Here is a 24,633-nt window from a genome sequence, read left to right as displayed (position 1 = left end):
TTGTAATATTGTATATGTAGTAGTTGTATACTGGCAAAATTCTATGTTTTACCTTTCAGTAAAAATACGTCTTGTTCTAGTGCTCATTTTGATATTATTCATTCTGATGTGTAGGGTCCTGCACCAGTATCCACAAAGGGTGGGTCAACCTATTATGTATCTTTTATAGATGATTATACTCGATCTATATGGGTTTATGTTATGAAACACAGATCTGGTTTCCTTGGAATTTACAACAATTTTAGAGCTCTTGTTAAAACTCAACATTCGGGAGTGATCAAGTGCTTCAGGTGTGGTTTCTCCTGCAGTGATCGTAAGCACCCTCCCACCATCACCGGCATTTCGTGCTCTTGGGCAATCCCTTTTAAAGTGTCCTGTTTCGCCGCACTTGTAACAGGCTGGGCTTACTCCAGTGCTAGGGACCTGGTTGAGGGGTCGTGAAGGTGCCTTACAGAAACGGACAGTGTGCCCCTTTCTGTTGCAATTTTTGCAATGCATCTCTCGGCAAGCCCCAGTGTGATGGAAGTTACACTTGTTGCATTTCGGAAGGGTTCCAGCGTATTGTTTTATGGGTGCTGGCGTGGCGAGGGTTGTGGCAGCATGAGCAGCGAACAAAGTCAAATTCGCAGCTCGCACTTTCTCCGGCCGGGCCCTTACTTGGTAGAACGGCCACGTTAAGTTACTGACGCTTACAGCGGCTAACTCGATGAGTTGGGAGGACTTGAAGGCAAGGATGCTGAAAGAGTATTGCCCAAGGGGCGAGGTGCAAAATCTAGAGCAAGAACTGTGGAACCTCAAAATGACAGACTCTGACCTTGCAACCTATACCGTCCGATTCTGTGATCTGGCACTCCTTTGTCCCGCTATGGTCACCCCGGAAGACAAAAAGTTGGAGCGATACCTCTGGGGACTGTCCCCCCAAATTCAAGATAGCGTGTTGGCCTTAAGACCAACCACCTTTGACAGTGCCAAAGAATTGGCACAACAACTCATCGACCATCGTGCCAGCCTTGACACTACGACAACCACCCCTGATCAAGCAAGAGGAGGGAACAACAAAAGTAAGTTCTGGGACAACGAGAAGGACCAACCAGCCCAGGACTTCACTAAGAAGCAACAAATCGATGTCATTGAATGAATCGGGTCTGGCATTGGTGAAGTCCTTAAAGGAGCATTCTCTAGAACGCCCTTGGCTATCTCCTTGAGTGGAGTTATTAATACCGCTCCCTGTCCGTCCTGCACCATCAGTGCGGATTTGGGACATAGCAGCTGCCACCGCGGCCATGACCGCAGCTTGGAACATAACAGGATCATATTGGGGAGGCGGCGGTGGTGGATTTGTTTGCGTTCCGCTAGTGCGTCTAACAGACCTTCGAGGCGGCATCTTTCTGTTATAGAATTTCAAAGACGAAATGAGTATAAGTCTTTTAGTAATGGTTATTAGTCGGGCGTCGTAAAACTAGGTTATTAGTTTTCAAGTATAGTATTTCCCTATTTTTCGAATGTGGCAAACAATTCATAGCAGAGGTTTATATAAATAAACTTATGAATTTAGTAGAAATGACTCGAATGTAACCTCGTGATTTGTTCCATGCCTGATCCACCCCTAAGATCACCCGATGTATACCAATTGTGTGTAATTAAAGTTTAATAGGCCGTTGAACTTAATGAGTCTGCCCTAAGTCCACAACCAAACAAGGAACATGACCTAAGGCGGACTCACCATTTCTAAGCCGATCGTCTCTTAATTACACATAAGCAAATCGTTTGTAATACCAGGTTATGAAATATTTGGTAAACTCCCACTGAAATAAAATGCATGCCAATTTTTATTGATATACTCTAGTTATATCCTTACTATTTATATACACACGTATAAATTTCGCACTTTACTGAACTATTCTCGGTGTTTCTGCTAACGTCCCTGAGACAGAGTTATGGTAATGGGTAGAAGTAGGTTTTGTACGGGCGTTAAGATTTACCCATCACGTTACTCGTGCGAGAATAGGGGTAGAAGAGATAATTAATAGACGCCTAATCCTATAATTACTTACAGGGGGTGATCCTTATTGGTCGCGTCTATAATCACATAGTGCATACCACTTATACATAATCTGAGATAGAATAGACCTTCGAATAAATGACTCTACTCTAAGTCCACAACCAAACAAGGAACAGGAAGTAGAGCAATAGTCATAGATTCTGAGTCTATAATATCTTTAATTATGTATAACCTTGGAGTATGCACTCAGTCATTATAGACCTACTAATAGGGGTCTTTAGTTTTCACATAAGTTGGTTATAGTATCACCAAATACTCCTATAGTATTTTAATGTTTGACTTATGTTTTTCAATGTTTGTTTGTAGATAGAGTTGGTAAGTTTTTAGACTTGTTGCAACAACACAACCATTCCCAGGCATATGCTAATCACTTCTGGGATAGACATAGTTGATCAGGCTATGTCATTCCCAGATCTGACCATATATCCCCAAGCCTACTTGCGCCATTCAACAATCACAACTTTTGTTTTGTTCTAGTATGATGCTGACCTTAGTATGTATGCATGCATGTATACTTTTAACACGAAACTATTTATTTCTAAAAGTATAGTCTTTTGAAAATGTTTAATCAGAGACTTTAGTCCCAATGTATTTATAGTTTGTATATCTTATGTGGTTCGATATACTTAGTTCACTATAAACAATGCTCTGATACCAATCTGTCACACCCCCAAACCAAGGATGGCGGAAACGTTTGGGGGTGGAGGAGTTCATGTATAATATCACAACAACGAGTATAATAGTGCTCAAAGTAAATACAACCATCATAAATATAATTGAAAAGGTTACATCATAGTATATGTTTACATGTTTCAAAATCAATTACATTATGATGACAAAATGAACTGTTTGACGATTTAACGTCCCATTCTCAAAATGTTGTTGGTTTCCTGTTTCACTGATTTCCTGAGAATACAAGTAGTTTTGAAAAGTTTCAACAATTAAGTTGGTGAGTTCATAAGAGTTTTGTTTGAGGAAAAAGCCGTTTTCCTTGTAAAAGCGATAGAGTATGATTCCAGAAAATCCAATATTTTCTTTGTTAAGTGTAAAATGAATGCTCCTATGTTATGCGATAATGAACCCTAGAAAGACCTGTAGGTTCCTACTATAATCACCCAGCGTATATAAGTTATATAAAATTTAAGTTAAATAAACCGTTGAATATAATGGGTCTGCCCTAGGTCCACAACTAAACAAGGAACAGGAGATAAGGCGGGCCCACCAATTCTAAGTCGATTTCAATTCAATTTTATATAACTCTAAGATGTACACTTAGCAATTATAGCTGAAAACTAACAATTCTAATGATATGTAGTTTTAATACCATAAAACCATTTTGTGTAAACCCGGTACTTTGTATTCGTACCCCGTTTATATGAAAACCCGGTACTTTGTAATGTACCCCTTTTAGTGTAAACCCGGTACTTTGTATTTGTACCCCGTTAATGAAGATCCTGGTACTTTGTAATGTACCCCTTTTGTGTAAACCCGGTACTTTGTAATGTACCCCTTTTTGTGTAAACCCGGTACTTTGTAATGTATCCCTTTTTGTGTAAACCCGGTACTTTGTAATGTACCCCTTTTTGTGTAAACCCGGTACTTTGTATTTGTACCCCGTTAATGAAAGTCCTTTGTAATGAGTTTGAAATGTAAATGAAACATAAACTATACCTATTATAGTTTATCAAAATGTTTGTAATGTATATGCAACCTAACTATACCTATTATAGTTTAGCATGTTTGTTTGTGGTGTATAAGAACCCTTTTCTATGTGAGTCGAATGTATACCAAAAATATAACTATGTTTATCATGCCTTGTTTTGTACTATTGGTAATGATGGAGGATTCTTACAATTCAGTGAGTATTTTCTGTTATACAATTATCCCACAACAAGAAACACATGTAAGATAAGAAATTCTCAAAGATTAACACTTTGCTCAACATGTTACAAAGTGTGATGCAAGTTATAAGCTCTTAACTAGTTTTTTGGCCTTTCTACACTGTTTTAGAAAAATCATAGAAAAATCATACGAAGTCGAAAACTGAATCCGTAAATTCTGAGAGTTCACAAAATGTACCTAGTTTATTCATAATTTTTATTATGATTTTTAGAAGTCTTTAACTTGTGTTAAAATGTTCATATTCACAGACTGGTCCGACTTCGTTTCTGAAATGATAGGCAGTTTTGTAAAAATCACCATAAATCGTAGATAAATCGTGTGGAGATGTGCAAGTAGTCATTTTAAAGGTATGAAGCTGAACTATTTGCATATTAAACGGTTTTGAAAGATATTAAGTTTAAGATAGTCAAAACAGTCCGTGAATAAGACTGAACTTTTCTGATGAAAGCTGTTGTTTGAGTTTAGTTGTGTTCTTGATGTTTTAACTTGTATCCCCCCCCCCCTAAAACTTGAAGAAAACATGAAAATGTAGGGGTATGAACTCACCTTGAGTGGTGTCAGTAGATGGATGATGAAGAAAAGAAGTGTTCAACTCAAGAACACTTGGGAGATGCTTGAAGATTTGAAGATCTAACAATAATTATGACGATATTTGTGTAAGCAATCCATGATTTGGATGAAGGATAGTAGAATATCTAAGTGTAGGAGGAAGATACTTACCAAATGTGGAGGAAAAACTCAAGACCAGCCTTTGAATCTCGAATTTTAGAGAGAGAAAGTGAAAGAGATGTGTTTGTTTTCCTTGAGAAAGAGTCAATAAAGTGGGAGGAGAGATAAGGGTTTTTCTATCCTTGTGACAAGGTACATGGCTGGAAAGAGTGGGGAAAAAGGACAATGAAATGACCACGTATTGTGGAATAGTAACTGGGGATGGTCTTGGAGTGGGTATGGGAGGTGACTTGTGTCTTTGCCCAAAGGGTAAGTCAACACTCCACCCATAAATCTTACCAACTAGATTTTATTCTTAGGCAAGGATTTTCCCCAAAATATAATTAAAATATGGATATTTAGGGTTTATTATGTTAAAATACGAGTTTGGGTGAAAATCCCGCTGTTTTTCGCGTAGACTTCCGTTTTCGAGTTGTTGTCGTCTAATTCGAGGGTCGGGATGCCCCGAGTGATTATAAAAAGATGAGAGAGATTTTGAGAGAGGTTTGGGAGAGATTTCACATGCTTGGAGAGATTTCTCATACAGAGAGAGATTTGGGAGAGATTTCACATACATTGAGAGATTTCTCATACAGAGAGAGATTTGGGAGAGATAGAGTGAAAGAGGTTGAGAGAGACTACGTTTGTGACCTTTTTGAGTGTTTGGCTTCGCAACGCAAGGTTCTTACACTCTGTTAAACCTTGTTATGAATGTTATACGCTCCCGAGGGGTATGGAATAATGTTTTATCGAGTAGATTCATCACTTACCCTGATTAGGGTTTAGAATTTCCGAACACGTGAAAACTCTAAGTGATACTTTGTCTTAAGATTGCGAGTAGTACAATAAGAATCATAATGGAAACCCTAATATACAAGGGTTAGATGAGTTGACCGGTTTGTCCTGTTGACTTTGGTTGACTTTGACTTGACAAAAAATTGACGGTTGTCACAGTCAACTCGACAAGTTGACTTGGTTTTTCCCAATTTGTGCAGATTGATGGAGAAACTCGACGAGTTGAAGGACAACTCGACGAGTTGAAGGACAACTCGACGAGTTGGGTCAACTTGGAGCGTTGACTTTGATCTTCGATTTATATCTTTGAACGAGTTTGTCCCAAGGGGCGCTTGAAGTAATCTGAATTGTAATAAGGAAAATTATGGGCTTAAGGTAAGACCCATATGGGGTTGGGCCCAATTTCGAAAATTGGGCCATTAGTGGGCCTTTGTGGATCTTTTGGTTTTGGGCCTCAATTTTGGTTCATGATTGGGTCAGGGGTAAAATGGTCATTTTAGCCCAAGTAAGGATTATGGATTATATCATGGAACCCAATTGCTAATTGGGTTTGTTGTTGGTATTGATAGCTCGGGAAGCCGGCAGGGCAGCAGCTAGGGATTTCTTTCGGGGAGTTTCTGCATTCGAGGTGAGTTTTCCTCACTGTATTTATGAGTCAAAGGCACCAATACCGGCCCCTTTGGATTGTTATCCTGGTATATCGTATGATTGAGTACTGTGGTGATCTGTTACATATGTATCCTAGTAGATAGGATGATGTTATGCTTAGTGATCTGTTAGATCTTCCTGTTATTTGTTCTGGCTATATGTTTTCCAGTAGTATGTGTTGATGTAGTGTGGTTGGGTTGAGACTGTACTGCTTTGTGCTGCCAGTCAACAAACCTAGTAATGTTTATATCGATACATTTTATGTATGCTTATCTGTTATGTATATGGCGACATGGTTTGTGTGTGTGGTTGGGTTGAGGCGGACCTGCTTTGTGCTGAAGGCCAACAGACCCAGGGCATCCCAGATAGACTGAAGGCCTGTGGGGCGTACCAGTCAGGCCGAAGGCCCGGAGAACATTCTAGATAGGCTGAAGGCCCGAGGTGGCGTACCAGTCATGTTGAAGGTTCTGTGAGCGTACCAGATAGACTGTAGGCTGGTGGGGCGTTCCAATCAAACTTAAGGCTCTGTATGCATGCTGTTATTTGTACATGTTATATGGTTGGGTGTTGGTACTTTGGGGGAACTCACTAAGCTTCGTGCTTATAGTTTTGGTTTATGGTTTCAGGTACTTTAGTGGATCGTGGCAAGGTGAAGGCGTGACCGTACACATCCTTGCATTTTGGACTTATGATTTTTGGGAAACTATGATAATGTGAATGTTTTGAAAACTATGTTGAAAGAGATTCTGGTTTTTAAATAATGTTTTATGAACAGCGGTTTTTGTAAACACTTCTATAGAAAAGGGTTGTTTTGGAAAGTTTAAATTTTATGAAATTTTATATATGTTACAAGTTTGTATCAGAGCCTTGGTTTGAGTGAATTGGAGGAACACTTTTGTGAATCCAGTCTCAAACTAAGGAAAAAGAATTTCAAAATGATTTTCAAATGGTTTTCAAAATACTTAAGGAGGATGCGATGTGTACGATCAACCGGAGCCAGTTAGTAGACCCCAAAATACCATACTTTTATTTGATATTGTGATATGTTAGAACAGCATGCTAGTGATATGCTAGGGATCATTAGGAATTTCTTGATAGAATTACCTGATTATATGATGCCTGACAGCCTAGGATTCTTCTTTATATGAAATTGACATCATTATTGTAGTTGCTTAGTGTATGCATCATAGCTGTACATAACTAAGATTCTATAGCCTAAGAATGTTTGGTTTGGCCTCATTTCCTGTTCTTGTTTGATGAAGGGCTTAGGGCAGGATCAGGTATTCGACTGTCTATAGGATCCAGTGTTATGTATGGCTAGCATACACGAGTGCTGCAGGGTGGTGGAAGTTTCATGAGTGGGTGCAGTGTTTAGCGGGTCAGCACGAGGAATGATTAGCCACTCTGGGGAGAGTGAGAGCGGGGCGAAGGTGTACCCATAGTGCGGGAAGTTGAAGATCGAGGATTTCATAGGAGGATCTGCCAGATCTTATTGCATTTTAGTGTCAGTCGGCTCCTCTGCACGAATGTTGCTTGCTTTGTGCTTTGTGGAACTCATGAGTGATGTGAGTTAGCCATTAAGTGAATATGTCAAGTCACATGTGAAAAAGGTTGGATAATCTCAGAGTGACGGATTTGACCCTACTGTGCAGCTCTTGTCTGAGTCCAACCGTTGTAGGGATGAGTCTGTTACTCGAATGATTGTCTGAGCTTTGTTGCATGTGATTGTATTCATGGAATGGCTAATTGACATTGTGAGGAGTTCTTCAGTAGCTGATGGCAGAGAAGTGTGGAATGCTAGGATAGTCTAGGGAGTCCTTTAGTGTGGTTGTTTCGCTGTTGAGCAGGTTTCAGGAATATTTTGTGACTAGGTCGTAGAGGACCCGAGATAATTCTTGAGGAAAGTATGGATAGGTGTGGAAGGTAGTATTGGGCTCGTACTACTGAAAGCACATGATCCATACTCGATTCAAGGAATATTTTGGGGAATCTAAGGGCTGGTCAGGGAAGATAGCATGGTTGGATACCATGGTTCAAGGCAGTGGTTCCGTATCTGTCTGTATTTTGGCGTAGGCTGCCCAGGCGAGGATGGGTTTTGTGTTTGTTCGGGCCCCTGTGGCGATATTGATGTGGGTTGAGTGGTTCAGACCCGGATGAGTATGCTGGTTGGAGGTCTCGGAGGTTTGGCTAGAGGTCGTGCCTTGGGCCTTGAGGCACATGGAGGAAGCGGTTGATATGATCGGTTTGGAATTGCATCTGGGATTTAAGTGGCAGATTGCTGAATTAGATTGTCGTTATTGGTGACAAGGATCTTGCCCTCCAGTTTTTCCGAGTTAGAAGAGAGGGTAGGCTTGTGACCTCCCGAGTTAGGTTGGATTCTCAGCTTGAGGTTTTTCGTTCGCGGTGGTTGGCAACAACATGTCAGCGTTGGTGTACACAAGTGGTTTGATGTGGCAAAAGTACCTTAGCGATGTGAGCAAGGGCCGTATCCTTGGGAGATGGGAAATCCAGGTCAATCGTGTGTGTTGCATGTGATGGGTTTTGAGCATTCTAACACTCCTAAGTGTACATGCAACCCTAAATACCTTGGATCTATGTTTTCTCTATTATACATGCAATTATGAACTTTCCAAGGTATTACCCTATCTAGCATACAATACTTGATACTTGGGTAATCAAATGGATTGAATACATACCTTTGTTTGATGTAGCTTGTCTCCATGAAGCTTGAGTGCCTAGTGCCCCAAGTGTGACACCACAAATGGTTCACACAACACCAAATGCACATGGAATGACTTGAGAGAAATGGAACACTCCTTGAAATCGTCTAGCCCTCATATTCACACATTAGTGCACGATTTCTTGAGCCATGGGATTCTTTTATATGGTGGCTATTAGGGTTACACCATGTAACTCATAACTTTACCCATTCCTTATGCTCCATGGATTTTAACCTCCATGGAGTATCCATGGGTCACCCCATGGACTTAGTCCAACATAAGGAATCTTGGATCACAAGCCCACATATATAAGAATGAATGATTTACACAATCAACTCATATATTTAATTAGTCTCCTTTTGATCACTTAATTAATTCCAAATTAATTCTTGATCAATACTAATTAAATAACCTTATTAATATATTAGAACTTATAATATATTAACCAACCTTAAGTGTTATTTCTCTCATTATAGTCTATCCAAATGCATGATGCCATGCAACCCAAATGGACCATGCCGGGTCGGGTCAAGTCTTACCAATTATAGTTATGGACTTAGACATTAATCCAACAGTCTCCCACTTGGATAAGTCTAAAACTATTATTGCGTATGACTTCAGGAACCGATCAGCAATCGTAGCTCTCAAAAGCTACTGTCGAACTCTGACCTTGTCGATGAACTCTGACCTTTGTCAATGACTTGTCCATTAGATAAGGGATCATATATTCCTCCATTCTAGATATCATATGGACTGAGACATGGATTATCAATCATTCTCTCTGTCCATTTGTTGTTTCCCGATTTCCGATTCATGATGACTGACTGATTGAACAAATCAAACCAGTCCTGGCTTGGCCAAGCACTCACATGTATCATCTTTAAATCATCGAGGGGCCCACATATATCGCTTTTATCCCGAAGGTAAAAGGAATGGATAAACTTCGATTCATATGGCTTGTTCTACTACTTGTTGAATCATACACAAATGCACGTTTTATAACATCGAGTTACCAATGCGTTTTCGTGCAATCAATGTATAACCAACTCATAGTAACAACTCATATCTCTAGGTTTGAAGAATATAAGATATTATCGTCTCATGATCACTCGTGATAAAATCCATGAAGTGATTCAAATGAGCGCCGGTTGAATCCAATACTCAGAACTTATGAGCACTCATGAGTGTTGTAGCACCACTTTGTCCACCAACTTGGACCTCTACAAACCAACCCATGACAGTCTTGATTCATATCTACTTCCAACATATGGCCGACTGCGGATGGTTTGAATAACTTAATCATTCAGGAAGAGCGACTTAGTTATTCTGGAAGTCAAAACATGCAAAGTGAAACACAAGAATAAATGAATCAAATATGATATCAAACCCTATGAATATAAATAAACACTTTTATTTATCACCATACTGATTACTCATTATTCATTGTTTCGGTTTTATCAACTTTATACTTGAATTAAAAACACTAGTTGTCCCATGCTCCAAGCATGTACACTATGTTTTTCTTAAACAATAGCTTTTCCATACACCAAGTATGCACTCTATGTTTGTCTATGATCCTTACTTTGTGAAATAAACCAATTGAACATAATTTCAATGATTCTAATTTCACACTCCCAAATCCTTATCGAAAAATGTGAGAATTTCAAATTCCTATCATTTATCGAAATCTGTTTAGATTTTAAACTTATATGCACTGACCCTCCTGTAATGAATATGTACAAAGTCACAAAGACTTGTCAACAGTCATTATAAGGTATTCCAATGGAGATCAACTCCATGGAAACTAAGTCTCATATTTAAAGTACATTGCTTTGGACATGCTTCTTGTATTAAGTTTTCTAATCTTACACAGATAACTTCCACCTATGGAGACAACTCCATATTCTCATTTTGACTATCACTTCTGAATAAGAGATGCCTCTTTTCAGAATATGTCAATATGGTCCTTCCAAAATTAGCACTATACTTCCAACTGTCCCTGAGCAACCAATCTTTGGTAAACCTCAGATTGTCCTCGACAATTGCTTAATCATTTTAGTCAAATCCAATTCTAGACCTTTTCCCTTCTTAATGCCTCTGGGCATTTGGAAAAATTTAGAAATGACAAATATTATAGCACATGCAATCGATCCTGTACCCAAAGCAAATGGTACACAATTCATGATGTCTCACATAAAGACATGATTCTAGACCAGTCTTTTGCTACAATATTTTTATTTGCCATGTTTTCAAAATTTGACTATGAAGAGGGATGCCGTAATCATAATCGAATTTTGAGAACGCAATATATAGAATTTCCTTAAGTTGAACCAATCCAACATGAAATTCATATATATATTCTTGAATAAAGATGATTAAGGTCTCAATCTAAGCCTTTAGAGCTGAAATGAAGTATATCCTCTCCCTTAATTATAGCAAAACAACTTTTTCAATCCCTGCAGCCTCACGAATTGAAACTTTTGTTTTCTATAATTAACATTTCTAACTTGCAACACTAACAATAATTATCATGCTCCCACTAACATGATGATTATTAGCATAACACTTATGCTCCCACTAGCTTTGACATGTACTCAGAAATCAGCTGGACTTCTAGAAATCAATACTTTATTGACTTCCTTACCAAAGTTCAGATTTCTGATACGAGATGCTTTGATAAAACTTTATCAAAATCATACACCTTTCCTTAGATAGCATGCATGTGTGTCTAAACAATTTCAGAACTATGAAAAGGGATGTCGTAATCATAGTCTCAATTGTTTAGACCTTTTGCCATCTGCTTCAAATCTACTTGGTGGAAGTGTTTCCTCACCATCATTTTCATGAATCGGAGAGAAACCTTATGACCCTTAGATTTTATGGTGTATGTGTTCTTATCTATGTGAATTTGTCAAACCATAATCACAAAACTAGGTTAGTGACAAATCCTAACTCATATGGATTGAACTTGTGCAATCTTAACTTCTTTCCACCTGGCAGCTCAAGGGCCTGCCATTGCTTCCAAGTAGCTATGCAAACAATTGAGAACATGTAGAACTCAAATGTATAGCCAACTTAACTGGAATGGGCACAGAAATGTCAACACGATAGGTTATAAACCTCTAGTTGTGTGCTAGTGATGAAATACAGGTTTTATTCTTGATTACTTCTTGAAACCCTTTCAGGATCTTTTAGACTCCCACTGTCTCCTTGACCTATAAGCCTTTCTTGCCAAATATTCAAGAGATAGTGTGGATTCTAATCAAGACAAACACTTAACACAATTGGCCTAAGTTGGTCTATGTTTTATCCAAAACATCACAACTTACCAAATTCAAATGTACAAGAGTAGAAAACCTTTTACTCTTACATTTCACTAGTGTTAATAAACCTTCTTTAAGATATGTCACTCAAGTTACATTTGTGGTGGGCTTGATCAGTGCACAAGAATGTGTACTCGATCCCTTAGTCCTTTACTTTACTCACACATCCATGTGAACAAGTAATTAGTCTTAATTTTCCAATGCTTGAAAGTTCTCATTCATCATACCATACAACTTGCATGATTCCAAGTTTCTATCCAACTGAAACTTGGGTGATGAGAATCTTTCCTTATTTGGAAAATTTAGACACTACCACAAATGAAAGAATCAAATTCATATTTCCACTCTTGATATTAATGGAATCATATAAGCAACAATTTTTTTTTCCTTTTCACAAATGCCATTGTAAGGATATTTTAAAATAAATAAAATCAAAATTTTTTTTCCTTTTATTTTAAAAACTTTGCGGAAAAATTATCCTTACAGTGTAAAAGCACATGAAAAACTTTGTTGTTATCTATTCCTAAGCAATATATCATAACTCCTAAGCAACAGCTCAAAATTCTGATCACAGAACCATGCGATCGAGATCCATCTTCGCGATCAGAATCAGCATATACTTCCTTTAAGTTTCTTCACTTTTCTTTGATTCTTAAAACATCAACATGTGACCCAGTCACATCATGTAACAAGAATCTCAGAATAGAAACTTAACAGAGTTAGATAGTGGACTTTACTTGAAGTAGAGTCAATCTTCTTGACTTGATCAACCTTATGATCTTTCAGGTAAATAGGCCGCTTCGCAATCAATGCCCCTTCCTTTGGCAAGAGAAACATAGGGACTCTTTGGGAATGGTACATGGGACTATCGCAGACTTAGCCTTTCTCTTTACCATTTGGTCAATCCCTTTACTTGGGAAGATAAGGCTTTTATAGATATCCGTTACCATTGTCAATGTCCATGGTAGTTTGGGAAGTTGATCTACTAATCAAATTTGCTCTCCCAGTGCTCCAAATTATTGCTGATTCAGCAGCACCAAGCAAATAGATAAGATCATTAAGGGTCATGTCATAGTCTGTTTCATAGTAGTCCCAAAGGAATTCACTATGTGACTTAGAAAGTGATTGAACATCCAACTTTCTCAAGACTTTGACACCCAACTCTCCCAGCTTGTCAATATGTGACTTCATCTCTAAGATGTGATCACACATAGACCTTGTTTGCCATTAGGGCTTGAGTGACCTTGAACTTGTGGGTTAGGGAGAATAATTGGAGGAGGTTGAGGAAGTAAAGTTCCAAGAGATTTGGGAAGATCATAGATGTCTGAACTAGACATCTTTTGGGAGATATTCAAGATAGTTGATCTAAAGTCCTTAATATATCACCCAATATGAAATATTAAGGCTAGGATCCAACAACCTATTTATAACTGGAAGAGGGATGCCGTAATCCGAGTTATAAAATAGTTGAAGGTAGGTAAATGACGATTTACCAATTTCCACCATGAAAAACAAAATAATGTAATTAGGTTTTTAATTGGATTTGAAACTCCTAGATCTTTTGAGATTCATTGAACTTTTCAATGGCATGTTTCAATCTCGAGTGTGCCCTTCAGGTTTTGTGACTGGGATGCCGAGGATCACAAAACAAGGTGTGAAGTAACCATGCAAATATACTTGGTACCCTTAATATTTACCCCTCAATCGATGTGTCGGTTAACCACACGAGCTCCACCGATACTATGATAAATATTAAGTTACCCTTTGCCTACTTTGTTAAATCCAGGTTAGTATGCTGGTTAACCACACACGCTCCACTAACGGTTTAAACAAAGTGCAAAGTGTAATTTCATGGATTAGCACCTTATTCACATTTTCCTAAGTAACTAAGATTGGGAATTTATAAGTGTTTAGTTACTTAGTATTTATCATTAATACTTTTAATGAAGGGAGAATTATAGTCCTTGTCCTACCCGTTCGGCTAACGACCCTCCACCAGTCAAGGAAGCGGTGGGTGAGAGTGGACACCCATTAAACTGCCATTTTATAGGCAGTAACCTTATACCCCCCTTATAGACCGGCTTCGTGAATGAGGCCTACTAACGGTAAGACTGACTTGCTCTTATACATATATTTATTATTAACTTATAATACTATAAAGTATAAGGGTTGAATTTTAACTTTTAAAATTCTAAGGGCTAACTTGAAATTAAAGTATTCATGGGGAAAAATTTACAAATTCCAAAACTTGAGGGCAAGTTTTGAAAATATTCAAAACTAATTAATTCCATAACTTATGTGTTTAAAGTAGTTTTAATTAAAAAAAAAACTCTTCAAGTTCCATAACTTGAGGACAAGTTATGGAAGACTTTAAACTAATAAAAGAATGTAACTTTTTTTTTATTTTTGTAACTTATGGAACTAATTAAGGTTACACATTTTATCATTTAATGAAGTGACTCTTGAACCTCCATAACTTGAGGACAAGTTATGGAGTCATAAAACCATTTAATGAGGACAAGACTCTTCATTTTTGTAACCATTGCCAACTTTTTATGAGTTTTATGAAACTTAAATGTGACTTTTCATATAACTTGAGGACAAGTTACAAAAACACATTTTAGAATCAACTCTTAGATTAAAATGGATTGAAAACACATAATCAATTAACTTTTCTATTAATCTAATAAACTCATATGAACAAAGATAATTCACATCAAATTTTTTCTAGTAATTAGCATAACTTTTAAACTAATACAATTCGATTTTTCAGCTAATTTTGCAAGTATAACAAGAAAACAAGCCTTGTCTCTGATACCACTGATGGGTTTTGAGCATTCTAACACTCCTAAGTGTACATGCAACCCTAAATACCTTGGATCTATGTTTTCTCTATTATACATGCAATTATGAACTTTCCAAGGTATTACCCTATCTAGCATACAATACTTGATACTTGGGTAATCAAATGGATAGAATACATACCTTTGTTTGATGTAGCTTGTCTCCATGAAGCTTGAGTGCCTAGTGCCCCAAGTGTGACACCACAAATGGTTCACACAACACCAAATGCACATGGAATGACTTGAGAGAAATGGAACACTCCTTGAAATCGTCTAGCCCTCATATTCACACATTAGTGCACGATTTCTTGAGCCATGGGATTCTTTTATATGGTGGCTATTAGGGTTACACCATGTAACTCATAACTTTACCCATTCCTTATGCTCCATGGATTTTAACCTCCATGGAGTATCCATGGGTCACCCCATGGACTTAGTCTAACATAAGGAATCTTGGATCACAAGCCCACATATATAAGAATGAATGATTTACACAATCAACCCATATATTTAATTAGTCTCCTTTTGATCACTTAATTAATTCCAAATTAATTCTTGATCAATACTAATTAAATAACCTTATTAATATATTAGAACTTATAATATATTAACCAACCTTAAGTGTTATTTCTCTCATTATAGTCTATCCAAATGCATGATGCCATGCAACCCAAATGGACCATGCCGGGTCGGGTCAAGTCTTACCAATTATAGTTATGGACTTAGACATTAATCCAACAGCATGCTGGGGTGAATGTTTGGATCGTAAATCTGTAGTTGCCTATGCTTTGTTAGTGGTTATTATGGGAAGTTCCAAGGTCTTCAGCTGTATTTCAGGTTTCTCGTAGGGTTCATTTGATCTGTATCTGGAGGACCATTCTACGGATGATATTCATTTCATGCGGTTGTACCTGGATGGGCTGCTTGGGTTATGTTTTCGTTCACCACCAGTGGGCGGTGGTTCAAGTTCTAAGTGGGGGAGAATTGGGTTTCTCAGGTTGAACGTCAGTCATTGAGGGTTCTGTCAGTTCGCTGTTTTGTTTGTTGCTTTCAGATTTGTTGGGCAGATGTTGGTCGGTGAACCGTTTTCAGAAGCAGGTATGTCCAGCTCCAGGTGGGTTGTGGTTTCTCTGGTTTGGGTGTCAAGGTATTCGAGACCATTGGTCATTGAGTTCATTATTCAGTGGTAATTCTCCGAAGGATTTAAGTGGTGCCAGTTAAAGGTCAAGGAATGCGTCAGCTACCCTCCTCTTCAGTATATTCTATGTTCATTCGGTCTTCAGGTGTGTTTACCCTCAATGGTAGAGTTGGAGCTTGGTTCATAGCAGAATCAGGTTTTGGTAGCCTTCATGATCATCTTGGAGGTTTTCTCGAGCTAGTGGGGTAATGATGGAATCCGTTCAGTCCAGTATGGAATCTTGTTTTGACGGATCATGAATATGTTTTTCTGTTTTGATTAAGGTGGCATTTTGATTATCTCTGGTGTTTCTTTTCTCTTTGGATGAGATTTTGGGTTGCTTAAGTATGTGTATGGGGGTGTTCCATGTGAGCTGGGCAATATGGCATTGGGGCTCTTGGTTCGAGTTATGTACATGGTTCTCTTGGGTTTCGACTTCCGATTTGGATCAAGAGTGCAACTGTTATCTTATCAGCGGATCGTGTGCGACTTTGTTTTCATAAGGTTTTGCTTGGTAGCTGTTTTGTGGTGCTTAGTTGGCATTGTAAGGGAGTTGTTTAGGTCCCTTCAAGGTACTGAAATGAAGTGGGGATCATCAGGCCCGGAGTGTTGGGCCAGTGATGCGAGGACGACAGTGTCGGTAGGTTATCGGATGCATTCCAGTCATAGGTTGTGGGCCTGGTGATCATGATGGTTCATTTCTTTTGCTTGTAGTGCTTCCGGTGTGGACGCATTGACGGGATGTCAGGCGAAACGTAAATCTGTTGGTTTGATAAGGGAACCAGTAAGGTTGAGGGAAGTATCAGTCAGGTATCAGAACGTCTCGGTAGGTTGTATGTAATAATTCCAGTTCTTCACAAGCGGTTGTTAGATTTGTGATTCACAAGTTGGAAATTACCTATACAGTCGTAAGTCATAAAGTTCTTGGTGATTGTATCGAGTGGGTGCCCAGGTGAGAGTACACCGGAGTCAGTAAGGGTTGGATGTATCGCAAAAGTTCATGGTTTGATCATCGGTGCTCGTCAAAGTAGTGGTCGGTAATGGCATAGCAAAGAGTCAAGGGTGTTAAGATTTTGGGTTCATCATATGTTTCGGTTTTGGGTTAAGTTCGCGGTCGGTGTGTTTCGAGGATCATTCTTCATGGTTCTGGTAATGCCCCAGTTAGGGACTGTGGGTAGATTCAATTTATTCATCAGTTTTAGGGAAGATTTTGTGAGGAGGTATCATGGGTAGCCACTTTCGAGCAGACTTTTGGTGGAAACTCGTGTTAGGAATCGCGAGTGGGACCGTGCAAGGTCCGTATCCAGAGCGGAGGGGGTTAAGAAATCTGTATATCAAAGGGATCAGTTGGAGGATTCAAAGTCTAGTTTATATGTCTGCGCTCTAGGGTGGCTTCATCTTGTGAATGAAGGGAAAGTGATGAGGATTCGGGCTCTTAGCAGCAGTGTATCGGCCCGACAGTCGAGGAAGTCTGTATTTTATATCTCTTGTGTGTTTATGGAATTGTTATCATCAAAGGTTGGATAGATTGTTCGATGGATAAGTGGCATGGTTTTAGCAATCGGATCAGTTTGGGAGATCTGTCAGGGAGTCAGACCAATTCGATACCCAAGTTCTAATATATGAGGTTGGGTCTTTGCATGGGATCATGGGTTGTTCTTCTTCAGTTTGGTAGATCTGTTTGGTTTTGATTGTTTTGGGAAGTTAGTTTATGTGTAGAATTTTCGGGTGCGTTCCTCAAGTGGTTATTTGGGTTATGAGTTTTAGTAAGGATCGATTTCAAGGACGAAATCTAATTTAAGTGGTGGAGAGTTTTAACATCAGAAATCTTGAAAAGAAATTGTTGAGAATAACCTTATTTCTAGGTCAACTCGATGAGTTGGAGGGACCAACTCGTCGTGTTGAATATGGATGGATCGCGAGGGTTTAATGAAGCAACTCGACGAGTTGGGGAGCCTCAACTCGACGAGTTGGTAGCTGGGAAGGAAACCCTAATTTTTAGGGTCTTGCACCCTATTTAAAGTCCTTAAGTTCTTTTTCTGGCCTCCTTATTAGCCTCCATTGTTGTCCAAGCCCTAAAACAAGTTGTAGCCTCCATTGTCAAGTTTTTGGAGCCTTGGAAGGAAGTTTGGTGTTCATTTTGTGCATTGAGAAGGAATTAGAAGATCTTGAAGTTTCTAGCTTGGAGAAAGAAGTCTTGGATCCAGAATCACTCCATTTCTTGCAGTCACATTAAGGTATCAAGTTCATACCTTGATTTATGGATGATTAGATCTCCTTATTTTGGGTTTTGTTGTGCTTTGGCCTCTTTTTGGGGATGATGATGGAGTAAATTCACTATAGGGGTTGTTCCTTCAGATCTGAGTTGGTTTTGGTACCCTTGAGCTTAAAGGTACAACCTTTATAAGGATTTTGGTGTCATGCATGCATTAAGTCAATTATTAAGTCCATTCCAAGCTTAAGAGCTTCATTTAGACATGCATGAACGTTAAGTTCGCAACTTTACGCGGTTTTCCAGATCAAGGAAGACAGATCTATGTTTTGGAGTCACGTCCTCGTGGATTAAGTGCTTAATGTGTTAAGAGGTGGGTTTCTGGCGAACTCGGCGAGTTTGTTGGATAAACTCGGCGAATTGGCTCGGTTTTTCCTGATATTTTCAGATTGATATAGGAACTCGACGAGTTGGAGGGTCAACTCGGCGAGTTGACTTGGTTTTTCCCGATCTGTGCAGATTGATGGAGAAAATCGTCGAGTTGAAGAACAACTCGGCGAGTTGGGTAAACTTAGACCGTTGACTTAGACCTTTGATTTATGTCTTTGAACGAGTTTGTCCCAAGGGGTGCTTGAAGTAATCTGAATTGTAATAAGGAAAATTATAGGCTTAGGGTAAGACCCATATGGGGTTGGGCCCAATTTGGAAAATTAGGCCATTAGTGGGACTTTGTGGATCTTTTGGTTTTGGGCCTCAGTTTTGGTTCATGATTGGGTCAGGGGTAAATGGTCATTTTACCCCAAGTAAAGATTATGGATTATAGCATGGAACCCAATTGCTAATTGGGTTTGTTGTTGGTATTGATAGCTCGGGAAGCCGGCAGGGCAGCAGCTAGGGATTTCTTTCGGGGAGTTTCTGCATTCGAGGTGAGTTTTCCTCACTGTATTTATGGGTCGAAGGCACCAATACCGGCCCCTTTGGATTGTTATCTTGGTATATCGTATTATTGAGTACTGTGTTGATCTGTTAGATCTGTATCCTGGTAGATAGGATGATGCTATGCTTAGTGATCTGTTAGATCTTCCTGTTATTTTTTTTGGCTATATGTTTTCTAGTAGTATGTGTTGATGTAGTGTGGTTGGGTTGAGACTGTACTGCTTTGTGCTGCCAGTCAACAAACCCGGTAATGTTTATATCGGTACATTTTATGTATGCTTATCTGTTATGTATATGTCGACATGGTTTGTGTGTGGTTGGGTTGAGGCGGACCTGCTTTGTGCTGAAGGCCAACAGACCCAGGGCGTCCCGGATAGACTGAAGGTCAGTGGGGCGTACCAGTTAGGCCGAAGGCCTAGAGAACATTCTAGATAGGTTGAAGGCCCGAGGTGGTGTACCAGTCATGCTGAAGGTTCTGTGAGCGTACCAGATAGACTATAGGCCAGTGGGGCGTTCCAGTCACACTGAAAGCTCTGTATGCATACTGTTATTTGTATATGTTATCTGGTTGGGTGTTGGTACTTTGGGGGAACTTACTAAGCTTCGTGCTTACAGTTTTGGTTTATGGTTTCAGGTACTTAAGTGGATCGTGGCAAGGTGAAGTCGTGACCGTACACATCCTCGCGTTTTGGACTTATGATTTTTGGGAAACTCTGATAATGTGAATGTTTTGAAAACTATGTTGAAAGAGATTTTGATTTTTACATAATCTTTTGGGAACAACGGTTTTTTAAACACTTCTATAGAAAAAGGGTTGTTTTGGAAAGTTTTAAATTTTATGAAATTTTATGGATGTTACATTAGATCTTCTGCATATTGATCCTTTTGATGAGGATATAGAGGCTTGAGACCCATCTATGCCACCTAATCCTTCATCTCATGACACACCCACTTCTTTAGAGAGTTCCTCGACTCATCCTGCTCCTGAGTCTGCCCCTTTTACTATTGAGATTGAAGATCCACCTCCACCACCACCACACCTCAAGAGGTATACTCGTCCTATCAAGTCCACCAAGGCTCCAGATTTTTCTTATTCTTCGTACTCAGGATTATTTGCTTCCTTTATAGCCAGTATCCACCATTTTTCTGAACGTGAATTGTATAAAGAGGTTGTATTAGATCCTCTTTGGCAGAATGTTATGGATGAATAATTCATTGCACATCATCAGACTCATACATGGGATTTGGTTTCCTTTCCTCATTGGAAACATACGATTGGTTTTGGTTGGGTGTACAAGATAAAAACAAAATCTGATGGGCATGTTGAGCACTACAAGGCCAGACTTGTAGTAAAAGGGTATTTCCAACAGTATGGGTTTGACAATGAGGAGACCTTTCCCCCAGTGGAAAAGATGACGACAATCCGTACTATGATTGTAGTTGCACCCGTTTGATAGTGGAAGATCTTTCAAATGGTTGTCAAGAATGCATTTTTGAATGGTGACCTCCATGAGGAGGTTTATATGTCTCCTCCCCCAGGAATTCAGCATCAGCCGAGTGAGGTTTGTTGGCTTCAGAAATCTTTGTATGGTCTCAAGCAAGCACCTCGTGCTTGGTTTGAGAAATTCTCCATAGTTATCACCTCTCTTGGTTTTGTCCAGAGTAATCATGATTCGGATTTGTTTATTAGATGCTAGAGTGCAGGACAGATTCTTTTGTGCTTATATGTGGATGACATGATCATTACTGGTGATTACCATAGTGGTATTGAGTCTTTGAAGCATGATCTAGCTCATCATTTTGCTATGAAGGATTTGGGCTTGCTGTGTTATTTCTTGGGTATTGCGCTTGCTCAGTCTAAGAAAGAGTATTTTCTCTCTCAGACTAAATATATATCTAACTTGTTTATATGGGCGGGCCTATCTGACAATTAAATTGTAGGTACTCCTTTTGAAACCAATGCACAATACTCGCCTACTGATGGTTTTCCTTTGTCCGATCCGAATCTTTACCGGACTGTTGTGGGAAGTTTGGTTTATCTCATAGTTACTCGTCAGGATATTGCTCATGATGTTCATGTTGTCAGTCAGTTTGTTACTACTCCTACATCTGTTCATTGGGGAGCTTTACTCCGTATTCTGAGATATCTTCGTGACACTCAGTTTCGGACCCTCTTGTTTCCCTCGACGTCTTCTCTTGAGTTACGTGCCCATAGTGATGCTGATTGGGATGACAATCATCATGATCGTAAATCCACTACCGGATTTTGCGTGTTTCTTAGAGATTCTCTCATTTCATGGAAGAGCAAGAAACAAGATGTTCTCTCTAGATCTTCCACAGAGGATGAATATCGTGTTATGACTGTGACAACATGTGAGATTATCTGGTTATAGTGACTTCTTGCGGATATGGGGGTCACATTTCTTCACCTACTCCCATGCATTGTGATAACAAAAGTGCGACACAAATTGCGAAGAATTTAGTTTTCCATGAGCAGACAAAGTACAGTGAGATTGATTGTCACTTCACATGTCATCACTTACGGCTCAGAACCATATCGTTTCCGTTTGTTTCATCAGCCTTGCAGCTTGCGGATATTTTTACAAAGGCTCTATCGTCATCTCGTTTTCGTTTTTTGTGTGACAAACTTTCAATACTTATTGTTGCGGCATTGCGAGTTTAAGGGGGATGTTAGCCCATATATTGTTAGTCAATATGTTTACGTGTCAAGCCTTTAGCCCCATTAGGGTTTGGTCTTAGCTAGTATTTATTTATTTTTTAGCTCTTTTGTTTTTTTATTAAAAACTTTATAACTTTTCTTTTTCAATAATTTCAATAAATATTATCGCTTCAAATGTCTCATACGGTTGCTTGTAAAAAAAATTGAGTCAGGCTAAAATAGATCTAACTTAATCGACAAACTATTAAATAATATAATCTCTACTTTTTGGTGTAATGTAAACCTTATGTAATAGCCTCGTGGTTGTCTGCCTTTGCTAGCCTCTTGCTAGTATAGGTGTTTTTATGCAAAGTAATGGATAATAGCTATAAAAGTATTTTAACGTGCAAATAACGAAGCAAATAATTGGACTTCAATAAATTTTATGAAAATCTAAAATCGAAAATAATTTATAAAATACATAAAACATTGCACATTAAGAAACAAACCGACATTGCCCATTAAGATATCATTTGGTTGGAAGTTTGATCTTATTTTTTATTTTGAAACAAAAGTCTAACTAAAACAAAATTTTGAAATTTTCATATAAAAAAACCCGTGCATATTTTGATTTTTTCTAGTTTTTTTTGTTCCCTTTGCGTGTTGTATAAAGCCATGTTCCAAACAGTATAAGTCTATAAGATGGTCCTCCATGGCATTTCACATCGTCTTTTTCCCAGACCTCCACCCCTCCTTTGCTAGGGTTTCTTTAATAAGACATCTCTTCTCTTTCAAGATTTATTTATAGAGAGAGATACAGAGAGAGAGAGAGACAGGGAGAGGGAGGGAGAAAGATGAGAGCAACGAAGAAACGGCAACTCGTGATAAAAAAGAGTATAGCTCCAAGTGTCTCGGTAATTCGAACTGTTCATTACGGGCAGTGCTTGAAGAACCACGCGGCTAATATTGGTCTGTACGCTGTGGACGGCTGCAGAGAGTTCATGGCAAGTGGAGATGACGGTACACGAGGTGCTCTGACGTGCGCCGCCTGTGGCTGCCACCGGAATTTCCACCGGAGAGATGTAGACGAGATTGCTTGTGAGTGCTCCTCCACTTCTGACGATTAATGCGTTGGCTGGAAACGCCAACAAATTCATATAATATCTCTGTGATATTGTGAATATATATTTAATTAAATTGGTATTAGGAAACCATTTCTAGAATTTACAGTATTTATTCTTCATTTCTCTCTATTATTTGATATTGTTGATCATGTCAGGCATTTTTTACGGAAAAAACTTTGTTAAATTTACATATTGTTTGATTTATATATATTGGGTTTTAAATGCCATAATGGTATTGTAGATCATGTCAGGCATCTTTTACGGAAAAAACTTTGTTAAATTTACATATAGTTTGATTTATATATACTGGGTTTTAAATGCCATAATGGTATATATTTTTATCGATTAATACTGCACAATGGCTTTTGATTGTAAATTTACCGGTCACATGTTTTATCGGTTGAAGCATGGTTTCATAGTTTGTTTAAAACATTGTTGAATCGGTTGATAAGAATGAGTAAAATATTGTTATAGAAGTAAATATTTAACTGATGGCACTTAAGAAACCGATTCTAAGATAAAATGTTCCAAATTTGGGTTCTAAATACGTAGTTATATCTAGAAAAAACCCGCTTTACAGCATTAATTAAAACACGTTGTACAAGTGCGCATGTGAGGTGCAGTTATGTTAGTCGTTAACGTCTCCTGTCAATTTCAAAAACTAAATCATTAATGTTTAGTTAGCTAAACATGAATATCAATACATATTAAAAGCCATTATGAATATAATCACTACAATATATCTTACTTTCACAAACCGACGTCTCTGTTAATCACTGTTTAAAGTATTTAGCGACAGATTAACAATAGACAGAAGCTTGTCGCTTATCGCATATGGCAATGAGGTATACATATCACTACAAGGAAAACGATCATTAGCAGCGACAAAAGTCGCCGGTAATAAGTCAAGTTGTCGCCGGTAATAGTAATAGCGGCGACGCGTCGCCGGTAATAAGTCGCCGCTACTACTTCGTCGCTATTGATGAACTTGTCACCGCTAATGATAGATGTCGCCGCTAATGATAGACGTCGCCGCTAATGACAATCTCGCCGCTAATGATAGAAGTCGTCGGTAACACTGTCGCCGGTAATTACAATTTTCATTTTTTTAAATTTTTTTTTGTAATTAACGATTTTGGTTGCCGATAATAAAGTACTCGGTAATTACATAACAACATTCGATTAAATATCAAAAATAATAGTGTCGACGCTAATTACAAAACAAACATCTGATTATAATTAATTATATATCAAAAGTCATAATATTCGATTAAATATAAAAAGTAATAATGTCGCCCGGTATTAGTGTCGGTAATTACAAAAAACAACCAAAGTTTTACAATCTACCAAGTAGCAAAGCGTGACAACGTATGCAAATAAAACTCATCCTGACCTACATACCATCATCTTCATTCCCATCGTTTCCTCGATTATTTTGGGATTGAAAAAACGAATACAGTTCATCCCTACATGCCGGGTCATTCATCATTGCACGAAGATTTTCCAACTACATAATTAATAACA

At 38.6% G+C, this 24,633-nt stretch overlaps 2 pseudogenes; both read left to right on the top strand.

Moving 5' to 3' along the window:
* The first annotated feature begins 20,243 nt into the window (after positions 1-20,243).
* On the top strand, positions 20,244-21,719 carry LOC145112117 (secreted RxLR effector protein 161 pseudogene; annotated as a pseudogene).
* A 971-nt stretch (positions 21,720-22,690) lies between these two features.
* On the top strand, positions 22,691-23,331 carry LOC145104118 (mini zinc finger protein 2 pseudogene; annotated as a pseudogene).
* Positions 23,332-24,633: the final 1,302 nt, after the last annotated feature.

This window comes from Lactuca virosa, chromosome 1 (genome assembly GCF_052849685.1).
Source record: "Lactuca virosa cultivar CGN04683 chromosome 1, Lactuca_virosa_CGN04683_v6, whole genome shotgun sequence".
In the NCBI taxonomy this organism is placed as follows: domain Eukaryota; kingdom Viridiplantae; phylum Streptophyta; class Magnoliopsida; order Asterales; family Asteraceae; genus Lactuca; species Lactuca virosa.
Note: the sequence above shows the minus strand (reverse complement) of the source record. Positions and strands in the feature narration are given on the sequence as shown.